The sequence below is a fragment of the Dermochelys coriacea genome, chromosome 7, assembly GCF_009764565.3.
Source record: "Dermochelys coriacea isolate rDerCor1 chromosome 7, rDerCor1.pri.v4, whole genome shotgun sequence".
In the NCBI taxonomy this organism is placed as follows: Eukaryota; Metazoa; Chordata; order Testudines; family Dermochelyidae; genus Dermochelys; species Dermochelys coriacea.
The window spans coordinates 109930509-109943655 of record NC_050074.1 but is presented as its reverse complement, the minus strand read 5'-3'; the positions used below and the strand labels follow the sequence as shown (position 1 = coordinate 109943655).

General features: G+C 43.7%; 1 protein-coding gene across 4 annotated transcripts in view; it reads left to right on the top strand.

Moving 5' to 3' along the window:
- The window catches only part of GRK5 (G protein-coupled receptor kinase 5), a 232695-nt gene that overhangs the window by 169690 nt on the left and 49858 nt on the right, over positions 1–13147 (top strand). The window lies entirely within an intron of this gene.

Below are 13147 nucleotides of genomic sequence, written 5' to 3'. Positions count from 1 at the left end.
ATTCCAAGAATGGTAACCACATATTGTAAAATCTACTTGATCCTGAACAAAAGACTATCTGTCATTTTTTCCCATTGAATGGGTTTCTCATACTTTATTTCTCCATGCCACTAATGTTGAGAAATCTGTCCTTTTCCAATAATGAGGTATCACAGATCTAGCTTCTAGTAATAATTGTGCTTGTTACACCCTGATACCCCAGTATTCACCACTGTCATGTAATTAGGATATGTCTTATACAAAGCATGCTTTGTGAGGTGTCATTCTATACGTCTTGATCTGCTAGACAGTAATTTCTCATTGGATTGTATGTGACATTATGAAGTTTGGCTATGTATGGGTTGCTGAAACAGGTCCTGAAGTTGAAAACATCCACACACAGCCTTTCAGGTACGACAGTAAAAAGGCCAAACGATATTAATGGCTTATTGAGGAAATGCACACAAGCACAAGGATTACCCCAGGAACTGTGTATACTAGAAACCTCTCAGAGATAGCACTACACAGTGGGAACTGTTTGACCCAGCTCACAATAAAAGAGATTTCCAGCAAGTGAGGAGAAGATATAAAAGGGGGAAAATGACGTCATGGGGGGACCTCACTCTCCCAACAACAACACACCTGGAAACATCTGAGGAACAAAGACTGAACTGTGGGAAGTGATGGTCCCAGGCTAGAAGGATTTTTAGCCTGTGTATGGAAACCTGGGAAAGCCAAGGCATCTTGTGCCTTAAGAATCTGCTAGCCTGTTTATCACTCAGGGTGAGAATTTGTTAATTTATATCTTACCTATCTAGTGTGTTAAGCTCAGTTTGCAGTTTTTGTTTATTTACTAAGGTAATCTGCTTTGATCTATTTGCTATCTCTTATCACTTTTTACTTTTTTAAATTTTACAAAAATTTACTTTTTGTAGTCAATAAACATATTTCTTGTTTATAACATAACCCAGTTTTGTGCAATTCATATTTGGGGGGGCAAGAAGCTGTGCAAATCTCTCTCCACATTGAGGGAGAGGATGAATTTTTATGAGTTTGCGCTGTACAGATCTTTCTATAAGTGCAAGACAGTATTATTTGGGGTTTATCTCCCAAAAGGAGTGTTCATGTGAGTGCTGGGTGAGTCCTCTCACACCGAGCTGACTTCAGTCGGTGTCTGCAGCTAGGTGTGGCCTACCTGTGTGTGTGTACTGCAAAAGGCCAGAGAGCCTAATTCAGCAAAACAGGGAGAGGGAATCCAGGCTGCTGGGACAGGAGAGGCTCAGTGAAACCCCAGTACATCAAGTGGCACCCCGGACAGGGGGTCCAACTTGTCACAGTGATGCAGAGAGCAGGGTCATGTGCACAGCATGTTGCTCTGAAACACTGGTGGTGATTTTAAGAGAGTTCCAAGTGTGTTGGCTAGACAACAGACAAAGTGATTACTGGTTTGTTATTTTCTGTTTGCTTATTTTGGGAAAGAGAAGTAGGGAGAGGAAAAGCAGGAAAAAGAGCAAAAGTGAAGCTACCAAAAAGTTGGAGCTCTACCGGTTGTAAGTAGAAGAAAATGAAAAGATGTATAAGAGACAGATAGAATTGAAACATGGAAATGGATGAGCAAAAGGCTGCACATCAGAGGGCCATGGAACTGAGATAGCTAGAGGCTGAGGAAGCCCGAGAACGGAGAAAACTGGAGGCTGACAAAGAAATGGAAGCAGAAGCAGCCAGGCAGAAGTTAGCCCTGGAACTTAAAGACAAAGAACAGGAGGAAAAAGAAAAAGAGAGGAAGCATCAACTGGCCGCAATGGAGTGGAGAGACAGAACCCTACACTAGGCCCCCCCTCCAAAAATCTACAAGTGGGAGCAGTTGTGCCCGGCGTACAATGAGTCTGGGGACATTGCTGAATATTTCATCGTCTGTGAGAGGCTGTCTATGCTCCATGCAATTCTTGAAGATCAACAGATGACCACTTAGGTTGCAAAATTGACTGGGAGAGCTCTGGACATATTAAATAAGATGCCAATTGGTGATGCTTCCAATTATGGTAAATTTAAGGAATTGGTTTTGAAACAGTTTCAGATTACACCTGAAATTAATAGAGTAAAGTTTAGAAGCCTTAAGAAAGGTGCTGGATTAAGTAATGTGGCTTATGTGAACCAAATGAGAGATTTGCTGGATAAGTGAATGAGGGGAAAAAGTATTGCAAACTTTGAAACAATGTGTGATTTGGTTGCTCAGAAACAATTCCTGAATATGTCTAATGATGATGTAAAACAGTGTTTATGGGATAAAAAGTAGAAACGGTCAAGGAACTTGCAGCTTTTGCAGATAATTTTGAACAATCCCAAGCACCTATTAGGAATAAGTCACAGACAGAGGGGTTCAGGTTTGGTGGGAAGCCAGGTCACCGCTTTATCCCTGGGAAAAGGGAGGCTGGCCGGGAGGTGGGGCACTCAGCCTCCCAGATTCCTACCTCCCATACCTGTCCCAAACCACCCTCAAAAACAGGAGACCCTAGAAGGTGCTTCCACTGTAATTCTACAGAGCACCTGAAGTATAATTGCCCCAAATTGAAGGAGAATAAACCTCCCCTGTCCCATGTTGGCTCGGTTGTCCTCAGCCCCAAGTCACTGGAGGGCACCCCCATAACTTATCACACAGGCTTGGTGGACACTGGGCCTGGTGAACCAGACAAGGAACATATTAAGATTGTCAGAATTGATGGCACAGACTGCCTGGGTTGGAGAGATACTGGGGCCCAGCTCTCTCTGGTTCGATTGAGTGTGGTCCCAGAGGTTAGTATTTTACTGGGGCAAATGGCTAGCATTAAGGGGAGTGGGTCCAGAAAGGTTCGCAGTACCACTAGCAAAGGTTCGTGTGGAGTGGGAAGGTTTGGAAGGCGATTTACTTGTGGGGATGCTAGAGGACATCCCAGTGGACATGTTGATAGGGAATGATTTTTTCCACAAGGCCAGGACTGTTGGTGTGGTAACTCGCAGCATGAAGGAGTGTTGTGTAGGGTTCCCAAAGTGGAAGGAGAGGGTGTTGCCTGCCAGTGAAAGGGCTGTTCCAGCTGATAGCTGCAGGTCTGATGCAGCTGAACCAGTAACAGATCTTGCCCTAGGGAGCATGGAGGGGTGTGTCTCAGAGAGGAGCCCAGGGAAGGGTGTTTGAACCTTAGAATCCTCAGAGGAGGGGAGTGAGGGTTCCTTTGGCACTGTAGTGCAAGGTGGCAGCATGCTTCCAAATGAGGGAGAGGTGGAATCAGGCCTTTGCCCAACTGAATGCAATAGGTCCCCAGGACTGGGGGCAGGATAGATGTTGTCAGTTTCTGAGGAAGTTATCCCAAGTATCCCAATATAAAGAATTAATACTAATAACACAGCTGCAGCTCATGCTCTTATCCACTCCCAGTGTCAATTCCTATATCTGTGATATGAAACAAAAATATTCTGGAACTATGAAGCCTTGTGCTCAGCTGGCTTGCCTCAGCCAGACCCAGATGACTCTATGGTAGGAAAAGAAAACCCAGCTGTCGGTTACTTAAACTGATGCTGATGCTCATGATCTGAAACTGACTGTTCTCTACAAATGCAACTTGTTGTGAAGATCAGGGGAAAAAAAGATGTATTTTCAAACAACTTTGTGCCTTACCAAAGAGACCAATGAAATGTTTGTGCAATGGGATAGTACTGGGACCCCTTCTCTCATGGGGGTGACACACATCTGATCCACGCCATGCTGAAACACAAACAGTTTCTAGGATAACTCCCTTCTGCCTCCTCTCTGACTGCACTCTCCTCCCCTCTTCTGCCTTTCTCACCTTCTCCTCCTCAATCTGTCACTCATTAGCTCACCCATTCCACAAGCCCTTCTTACCTCTTCTACCCCCTCAGTCTCTGGGTCAGATTAAATCTTGGCTTGTGCTGGCCTTTCCCTGCCCACTGGGGTGGGAGTGGAGATTGCAGTGGCAGAAAGTGGCTGTACTCCCCCGCCCCCGGCCAGCAAGGTTCCCAGCCTAGCCTGGGTTATGGAGAGTCAGAATATCCCCATTGCAGGGGTACCAGTGGAGCCTCCAGTGGAAATACCATCTGCCCTCTCCTGGAGTGAGTCCCCCCTGGCAAGCAGAAGGCTGGCCTTGGTGTTACCTCCCTGTGCAGCAGGTGAAACCAGCCCACTATCTCTGCTCCCCAACTCCAGACATTCATCTAATTCACTTTCTCCCACCCTCTTATACTATCACATACACTGTTGCTGCCCTCTGCCGACATCAAAGACCTTGCATTCATCTAAGAAGCACTCAGTCCATTTTCTTTTCAATCCCTTCCCTGATTGCAGGACCTCTCATCACCACATTCATATGACTTACAGGGGGGGGCAAACTTAAGCACCATTAGGCATCATTAACCGCATCCTATAATGGCTGTACCTTCCAGAAACATCTGGAAGTGGATATGGGATGGATGCAGCAGCAGCAGAATTGGTATTGCATGCCAAATGTTTGCTAGTATTGACACAGTCTGTTGCTTTCGGTGCTGCAGAGCGGCGAGAGATATGCAAATATGCAGATCAAATGAAGCCAAAGGACAGTTGGACAGTTATTTTTTCCAGGTTCTCTTAGACACATGACCATTCTGATCACATCATGCTATAGGACATTCGCTTTTCATCTGAAACTGTTCCTTTCAGAGCTTTCAGACCTCTTCTAACTTTTAGTCCACGTAGATAATTTGCAAATCGTTTACACATGGAATGTCGGTTGCCCACATCTGAAAATATACACATCGTTAAGTCATAAGTGCTTGGATCTGGAGACAACTTAGGAAAAGTTATGGCTTGACCTTTTGTCCATGGACTGAACCATTTTTAATTAATTTTAGACTAGTTTGTCATGGAATGTTTTCAGAAACTGAAACGTAACATATGCTGAACATTATTTGTTTTATACAAGCAACATTTAAAATAACACATAATGATTCAACATCACTTCATTGCAGCCTGTCTGAAACTTGCCAGCAATGTAACCATATTTATGATCAGAGAGCTTGCAGGCAATCAATACGATTAAAAAAAGATATTCTTGTTCCTGTCTAGCTTTGCTTCTATCTCAACATTCATGTTTTAAGGTTCTCTGAAGAGTGGCATCCACTGCCCTAGAGCGAGTATGGGACAGAGCCTGTATTCCTGAGTTCAATTCCCTATGCTGCCACTAACATACTGTGTGACAATGGCAAGCTATGTATAGTCTGATTTTCAGAAGTGTTGAACACCCACAACTTCATCTTACTTCAGTGGGACTTCTTTATTTTACTAGGTGTTGTGGATGCTCAGCACATATGAAATATGTGGGGCTTATTAACTTCTCTATGCTCAGTTTACTGATCTGTAAAATGGCAGTAATAATAATAATAATAATAACTAGCTCTTATATAGCGGTTTTCATCAGTAGATGTCAAAGTGTTTTGCAAAGGAGCTCAGTGTCTATCCCCATTTCATAGATAGGAAAAGTGAGGCAAAGAAAGGTAAAGTGACTTGCCCAGTTTCATCCAGTGGGCCAGTGGCAGAGCTACGAATAGAATGCAGGTCTCCGGAGCCCCAGTCTGGGACTCTACCCTCTACACGACATTGCCTCTGCAGGGTGTCGCTTAATTACTTAGTGCATCTTAAGTGCTTTGAGGTTCTTAGATGAGAAGCATTGCATAACTGCAAAATATTAATTATTACTATTTATGGACTAAGAAATTGTCTGACCTAGATGAACAAGAAACTTCTGTTATTCACAGAACAGGTTTAGGACCCAAGCCTTGCTAACTAGAAACTTCTAGACATAACCTTCCAGCTCACTACATCCTGACCAAAGTTTCCAATGTCTTAAACGAAAAGTAGTACCACATTTAGCAGTTCCCTATCTTAAAGGAGCAGTAGCACATTTAACACATCTTAACAAAGTAATATAATTATTAGAGAAATGAATACTCCACAATCACAACCATTTACTGCTGAAGTGCCTTACCCAATACTTCTGAAGGGTTTGACCAGTTGGCAGAATGACAAGATGCCACGTGTATTGCACAGGTTCCCATGGAAAATATCTCCTCATCATAGAAATATTACAGATATTATGACAAAACATATAGAGATGAAGGGGATAATTTGTTTCCCTTTTTGTTCAGTAGACAACAAATAATGAGTCTTAAATGGCTGAGGTAAGCACCCTGTAGCAGAACGTATGGCACTGTCATAAAAGGCAAGTTTACATTTTAGAGCACAATGATACAAGGTGACATTTAAAATAACTGATAATGGGGACTTCAGAATCATCTTGGAAGCTTTCATCGGAGTCTGAGCTTCCCTTCAGTACTTGCACAGTGAGATATCTCAGTGCCTGTTGACCTTCATCATTACATATGCATATGTACACAAACACAGCAGTATATAGTGCTTTTTATTTTGGTTAAAAGTCTGGTAAAAGCGGTTACCCTTTCGACTTTGATTAAACCGTCTAGTCAACAGGTGTAGTTTGATGAGTTTCATTTTTATTGGATCAATTCAATAGCTTCATGCACTGCCAGAGTCTTAGGACATGATTCTGATCTGAATTGCATCTGTTTCAGTGGAGTTACTCCTGATTTACATTGGTGCAAGTGAGATCAAAATCAGTCTTTTAGCATTTGAGAAAATGTAATAGTCATTAGGGAAAATGCATTACTATGCACTGGTAGGGTGACCAGGTGTCTGGTTTTAGATCAGAACACCCAGTTGAAAAGGGACCATGGTGGCTTCAGTCAGCACCGCCGACCGGGCCATTAAAAGTACGGTCAGCGGTGCTGCGGAGCTAAGGCAGGCTAGTCCCTACCTGTCCTGGCTCCGCGCTGCAGCCCAGAAGCATCCATCAGGTCTGGCTCCTAGGCGGGGAACTGTGAGGCTCCACGTGCTGCCTCCACCCCAAGCACTGGCTCCGCACTCCCATTGGCTGGGAACTGTAGCCAATGGGAGCTGTGGGGACAGTGCCTGTGGGCAAAAGCAGTGCCCAGAGCCACCTGGTGTACCTCCGCCTAGGAGCTGGAGCTGCTGGCTGCTTCCAAGGTGCAGCATGATCCACGGAACCAGGACAGGTAGGAAGCCTACCTTAGCCGCCCCATTGTGCCACTGACTGGGAGCCACCAGATGTAAGCCCGTGCCCCAACCCCAAGCCCCAACCCTGAGCCCCCCCAAACCTTGAGCCCTCTCCTGAATACCAAACCCCTCATCCCTGACCTCACCCCAGAGTCTGCATGCCCAGAGAGAGCCCTCACCCCCCCGCATCCCAACTCCCAACCTGTAGCCCCCTCCTGCATCCCAAACCCTTCATCCCCAGAGCCTGTGGCCCCAGATGGAGTCCTCACCCACCCTGCATCCCAACCCCCTGTCCCAGCCTGGAGCCCTCTCACACACCCTGAACCCCTGCCCCTGCCCAGCGAGCATGAGTGAGGGTGGGGGAGAGCGAGCCACTGAGGGAGGGGGAATGTAGTGAGCAGGGTCAGGGCCTCATGAAAGGGGGGCAGGGGACATGGTCTCGGGGAAGGGGCGGGGCTAGGGTGTTTGGTTTTCTGTGATTAGAAAGGTGGCAACCCTATGCACTCGTTATGTCTGTTCAGGCTTGTGGGGGAAGGGGAGTTTGCGAGGATTTTTTTTAAATACAAGAAAAACAGAAGAGCTTAGAGATTTAACAGAAGAGCTTGAACCACAAGATTCAAGATGTATGGTATTAATCTATACTGTCTAGATTTGCTTTTGATAAAATAATCTCATGGCTGCTTAAGAACATTTCATGTATACAGAAGTGATGCACTGGAGAGTAGGATGAAAGCCAAATCTGCTTTTACAGTCTTTGCCCATGGGATCCTGGGAGAGTGGCATGAAATAGGTGCCACTGAGCACTTTTCATAGAAATCACGCAAGTTGTTCGTGCTCCTCCTCATCCAGGGAAGAACCAACTGTATTCTTTAGTCAGCCAAGGTGCTAGTCTTGTGAACTTTCAGTTGCTAGAACCCAAATGCTTATTTCTTGCCTTCATAAGAGTTGCTACCTATTTGTTGTTCTCCAAAGCAAAAGTAAGGTTGTGTAGGTTGTTGGTGGGCTTTGGGGGGGGGGAAGGGGCGGGGTTGTGTTTATTTTTAAATCCAGTCAATGTGAATATGTGTTGAATTGCAAGAGCTAAGAAAAATGACAGGATTGTTTAAGAATTCTGATGGACACATTCAGTCTATCATTGTGAGGTATCAGAGTAGCAGCCGTGTTAGTCTGTATTCGCAAAAAGAAAAGCAGTACTTGTGGCACCTTAGAGACTAACAAATTTATTAGAGCATAAGCTTTCGTGAGCTACGATGAAGTGAGCTGTAGCTCACGAAAGCTTATGCTCTAATAAATTTGTTAGTCTCTAAGGTGCCACAAGTACTGCTTTTCTTATTGTGAGGTATGAAATCATAAGAAAAATCTAAGAAATTATGTCAGTCTATATTGTATATAGCAGACTCTTTGGGACTATAAGGTGTACAGAAGGGTAGGCTACACTAATTGAGTTGGAATGGTCCCTTTGGCTTTAAGCCTCTGGTTTTGAATGGTTTCAAGGGCTGCCCAATTATACAACTTGTTTTCATAGACATACAATACCTCAGAAAATGAACTGCACATGAAAAAAATGTATTTTGTTAAAGAAAATTAAATGGTCTAGTAAAACTGTTTGCACTATATACTGGGCTCCAGTCCATCCATATGTTTCCTTTTAAAAAGTGCAGAATGTTAGTGTTCTTAGATGCCTTTGCTTCCATTAATATTGTTCATTTGCTGTTGATTTGTTAAGAGGGGAGGAAAGAGAAGAGCAATTCAAAGGTCAGTTGCAAGTGGTTTTGAAAAATTAAGCATTGACTGTGTCTCTCATGAACTTGGGATGGAAAAGGGCAATTAACTGTACTTATAAATAGTTCTCACATTCTTTTTTCTTCCCTTCCTTCTCCCCTCACTTTATCCCAAATTCAGTCCCCTCACATATTAAAATGGTTCTTAAAATTGTGCTTTTGATTTTTTTGAAATTGTAATATCCTAATATCATTACTGTTAATCATGTTTATTACAGTAGTGCCTAAGAGCCAAGCAACAATGAGGTTCTATTGTGCTTGACGCTGTACAAACATGGTAGCAGACAGTCCCTGCCCAAAGTGCTTGCAATCTAAATACACAAGACAGACAAAGGGTGAGGGGAAGACTTATGACACACAAGCAGCATGAACAATGTGATGGCAGCAAACATTGTTAGTTCCAATTCTTTTTTGTGCGGGAAGAGTTAGTTCAGAGGAGATGAGCTAAAGGAAAGAGAAGTGAAGGGAGAGAGGATGTTAAAGGGAAGGGTGTGAGGGGGAGAGAGCAGGGAAGAGGAAGGTACAAGAGGCAGGTATGGAGTGAAGCTGAGGTGAAGAAATTGGGAGGTAAGAGAAAAGGGAGGGTTGGAGCAAACAGCCAATCGGCACAGAGCAGAGAATGGCCAGTCAAAACTACAATGTATCACATGTACAAAGATCCCTGCCTTGGCTGTTTCTATGACTGCTCCTACTGGCTGGTTGCTATCTGAAGTTTTTCTCCAAGGAAGGTGAGGGTGGAGAAGGTGCACCTGGGTCCTACTTTCACCAGAGCGTGTGTGAGGGGTTTCCCCTGCATACTTTTGCGTCTGTGTGTGCGTGCGGGGGAGAATGGTGGTCCCAGTTGGGCCCCATTTTGTAATGTGCTTTGGTCTCAGACAAAATGTGATGTGTTCAGTGTCATAACATTAACTTGATCCCAGACAGAGGAGGAGAAATGGAGAGCATGGCTGTATGATTGGGGATGAAAATGAAGCCAAAGTGTTCTAATGAATGCTTAAAGCTAGGCACCTATATCTGTATTTTGGCACTTAAATAAAAGCCTTGTTTTCCGGTGCTGAATGCCTGCAGGTCGCATAAAATATTGATCCCACAAAAACCCAGGGGAGATACAGATGCTCAACACCTCTACGAACCAGGCCATTTTTATTAGCTGTCTAATTATGGACAGGAATATTTTAACATGTGTTAGATCATTGCCTCTCCCTTCAGCTCTGCTTACCACATCCAACTAACACATTCTTAAACACTGCTGTCTTTGTCTACACTAGGTAGTGAGTGGGGGTTAACCACATGTTAATTAAAACATGTAAGTTAACATGTTTTCTAACCCAGCTTATAGAATCATAGAATATCAGGGTTGGAAGGGACCTCAGGAGGTCATCTAGTCTAACCCCCTGCTCAAAGCAGGACCAATCCCCAATTTTTTTTTATTTCTTTAGCCCCAGATCCCTAAATGGCCCCCTCAAGGATTGAACTCACAACCCTGGGTTTAGCAGGCCAATGCTCAAACCACTGAGCTATCCTTTCCTTCCCTTCCCCCCCCACCAAAGACTCCTGTTAACTTCAGTAGTCTTTGGATCAGGCCCTGGACGAATATTCTTAAATGCCTTAAAATTTATATTATGTTTTGTTTCCAGTTCGTTCACTGTCATTCCTCCAGTCAGTCATATACATACAAATTTTCAAAATTGGATGCCTAAATGTAGAGATCTCAATCCATATTTAGGCACCTAAATAAGTGGCTTGATTTCTCATGGTGCTCTGCACACCGCAATTCCCATTGCCTTCAGTGAGCTATCATGATGAGATTGTACCTGTTTCCTGATCCATTCAATGAGTACAGTAATACTTCCTACCTCCCATGGTGTCATGAGGCTTAGTTAATTGGTTGTAGTGCACTTTGAGGTCCTTTAATGAAGTCTGATGTCATTATTTAGAAGTTCTTCTGTTGAGTTAAAACGTTCATATCACGTCAATGGGCCCTGCTTGTAGCACTTGGTCCTATTCGGTGTCGCCTTGCAGGCCTCAAAAAGAAAAGGAGTATTTGTAGCACCTTAGAGACTTAGAAATTTATTTGAGCATAAGCTTTTGTGAGCTACAGCTCACTTCATCAGATGCATGCAGTGGAAAATACAGTGGGGAGATTTTATATACACAGAGAACATGAAACAATGGGTGTTACCATACACACTGTAACCAGAGTGATCAGGTAAGGTGAGCTATTACCAGCAAGAGAGGAAAAAAACCTTTTGTAGTGATAATCAAGTTGGGCCATTTCCAGCAGTTGACAAGAACGTGTGACGAACAGTGGGGGGGAGGGGAAGTAAACATAGGGAAATAGTTTTGCTTTGTGTAATGACACATCCACTCCCAGCCTTTATTCAAGCCTAAGTTAATGGTGTCCAGTTTGCAAATTAATTCCAATTCAGCAGTCTCTCGTTGGAGTCTGTTTTTCAAGTTTTTTTGTTGAAGAATTGCCACTTTTAGGTCTGTAATTAAGTGACCAGAGAGATTGAAGTGTTCTCTGACTGGTTTTTGAATGTTATAATTGTTGACGTCTGATTTGTGTCCATTTATTCTTTTACATAGAGACTGTCCAGTTTGGCCAATGTACATGGCAGAGGGGCATTGCTGGCACATGATGGCATATATCACATTGGTAGATGTGCAGGTGAATGAGCCTCTGATAGTGTGGCTGATGTGATTAGGCCCTATGATGATGTCCCCTGTAACTATTTCACATTTGGGGACAATGTATACCTTCAAATCAGCGGCACTGCTATGGGTACCCACATGGCCCCACAGTATGCCAACATTTTTATGGCTGACTTAGAATAATGCTTCCTCAGCTCTTGTCCCCTAATGCCCCTACTCTACTTGTGCTACATTGATGACATCTTCATCATCTGGACCCATGGAAAAGAAGCCCTTGAGGAATTCCACCAGGATTTCAACAATTTCCATCCCACCATCAACCTCAGCCTGGACCAGTCCACACAAGAGATCCACTTCCTGAACACTACAGTGCTAATATGCAAGGGTCACATAAACACCACCCTATACCAGAAATCTACTGACCACTATACTTACCTACATGCCTCCAGCTTTCATCCAGACCACACCACACGATCCATTGTCTACTGCCAAGCTCTACGATACAACCGCATTTGCTCCAACCCCTCAGACAGAGACAAACACCTACAAGATCTCTATCATGCATTCCTACAACTACAATACCCACCTGCTGAAGTGAAGAAACAGATTGACAGAGCCAGAAGAGTACCCAGAAGTTACCTACTACAGGACAGGCCCAACAAAGAAAATAACAGAACACCACTAGCCATCACCTTCAGTCCCCAACTAAAACCTCTCCAATGCATCATGAAGGATCTACAACCTATCCCGAAGGACGACCCATCACTCTCACAGATCTTGGGAGACAGGCCAGTCCTTGCTTACAGACAGCCCCCCAACCTGAAGCAAATACTCACCAGCAGCCATGTTGCTCTCCAGAGAAACCCTGTGGCTGAACTGAGTGGTGATAATGAGCTTTACAGGCATTCCACCTAACCTTCTTGGGCTAGACATATGGAGGGAAGGAGGAAATCTTCCACCGAGAACAAAAACATCAGGCATGTTCTACTAATTTTATTAAAATGCTAAACTCTGAGCCTCCATTGCCCAATACTGTAGACTGCAGCAGAGCACAGAATATGCTTTCCTGTTGTAATCAGGAACGTATTCTCATTTCAGCAGAGAAAAAAAGAAAGATTTCATTCAGCTTCCACCAAGCTGGGGATTTGCTCCTACTTACTCATGTCCCCTTCGCCTTCATTGTTTGCTCAGTTATCACTGCAATTTATTACAATACTTGTCAGGATATCACAAACCAAGCATGAGCTACCCAGGCCATCTGGACAGAAGTGAGTGATTAAATGCCTGTGATCCTCCCACTCAGCACCATCTGGTGGTCATGGTCATGAATGAAAAGTTTTTCTTTACAAAATGTTACAGCTTTTCCTGCACATATATTGAGAGGTTTGATTGATACATATGTCTGAGATCTCAAAGGAGCCGAATGGAGGTAGGTGCTCAAATCCCACTGATTAGAATATGGAAGAGGTAGTCTTCGTGTAAATAAGCATAGACGCAAATAAGAAGGTGAATGAAATATAGCTATAGTGATAGCTATATATCGATGAATAGATTTCATTCAAATGTTATAATTACAGTTTTCTTATCAATATGCAAATGTATGAAATGTCTCCAAAAA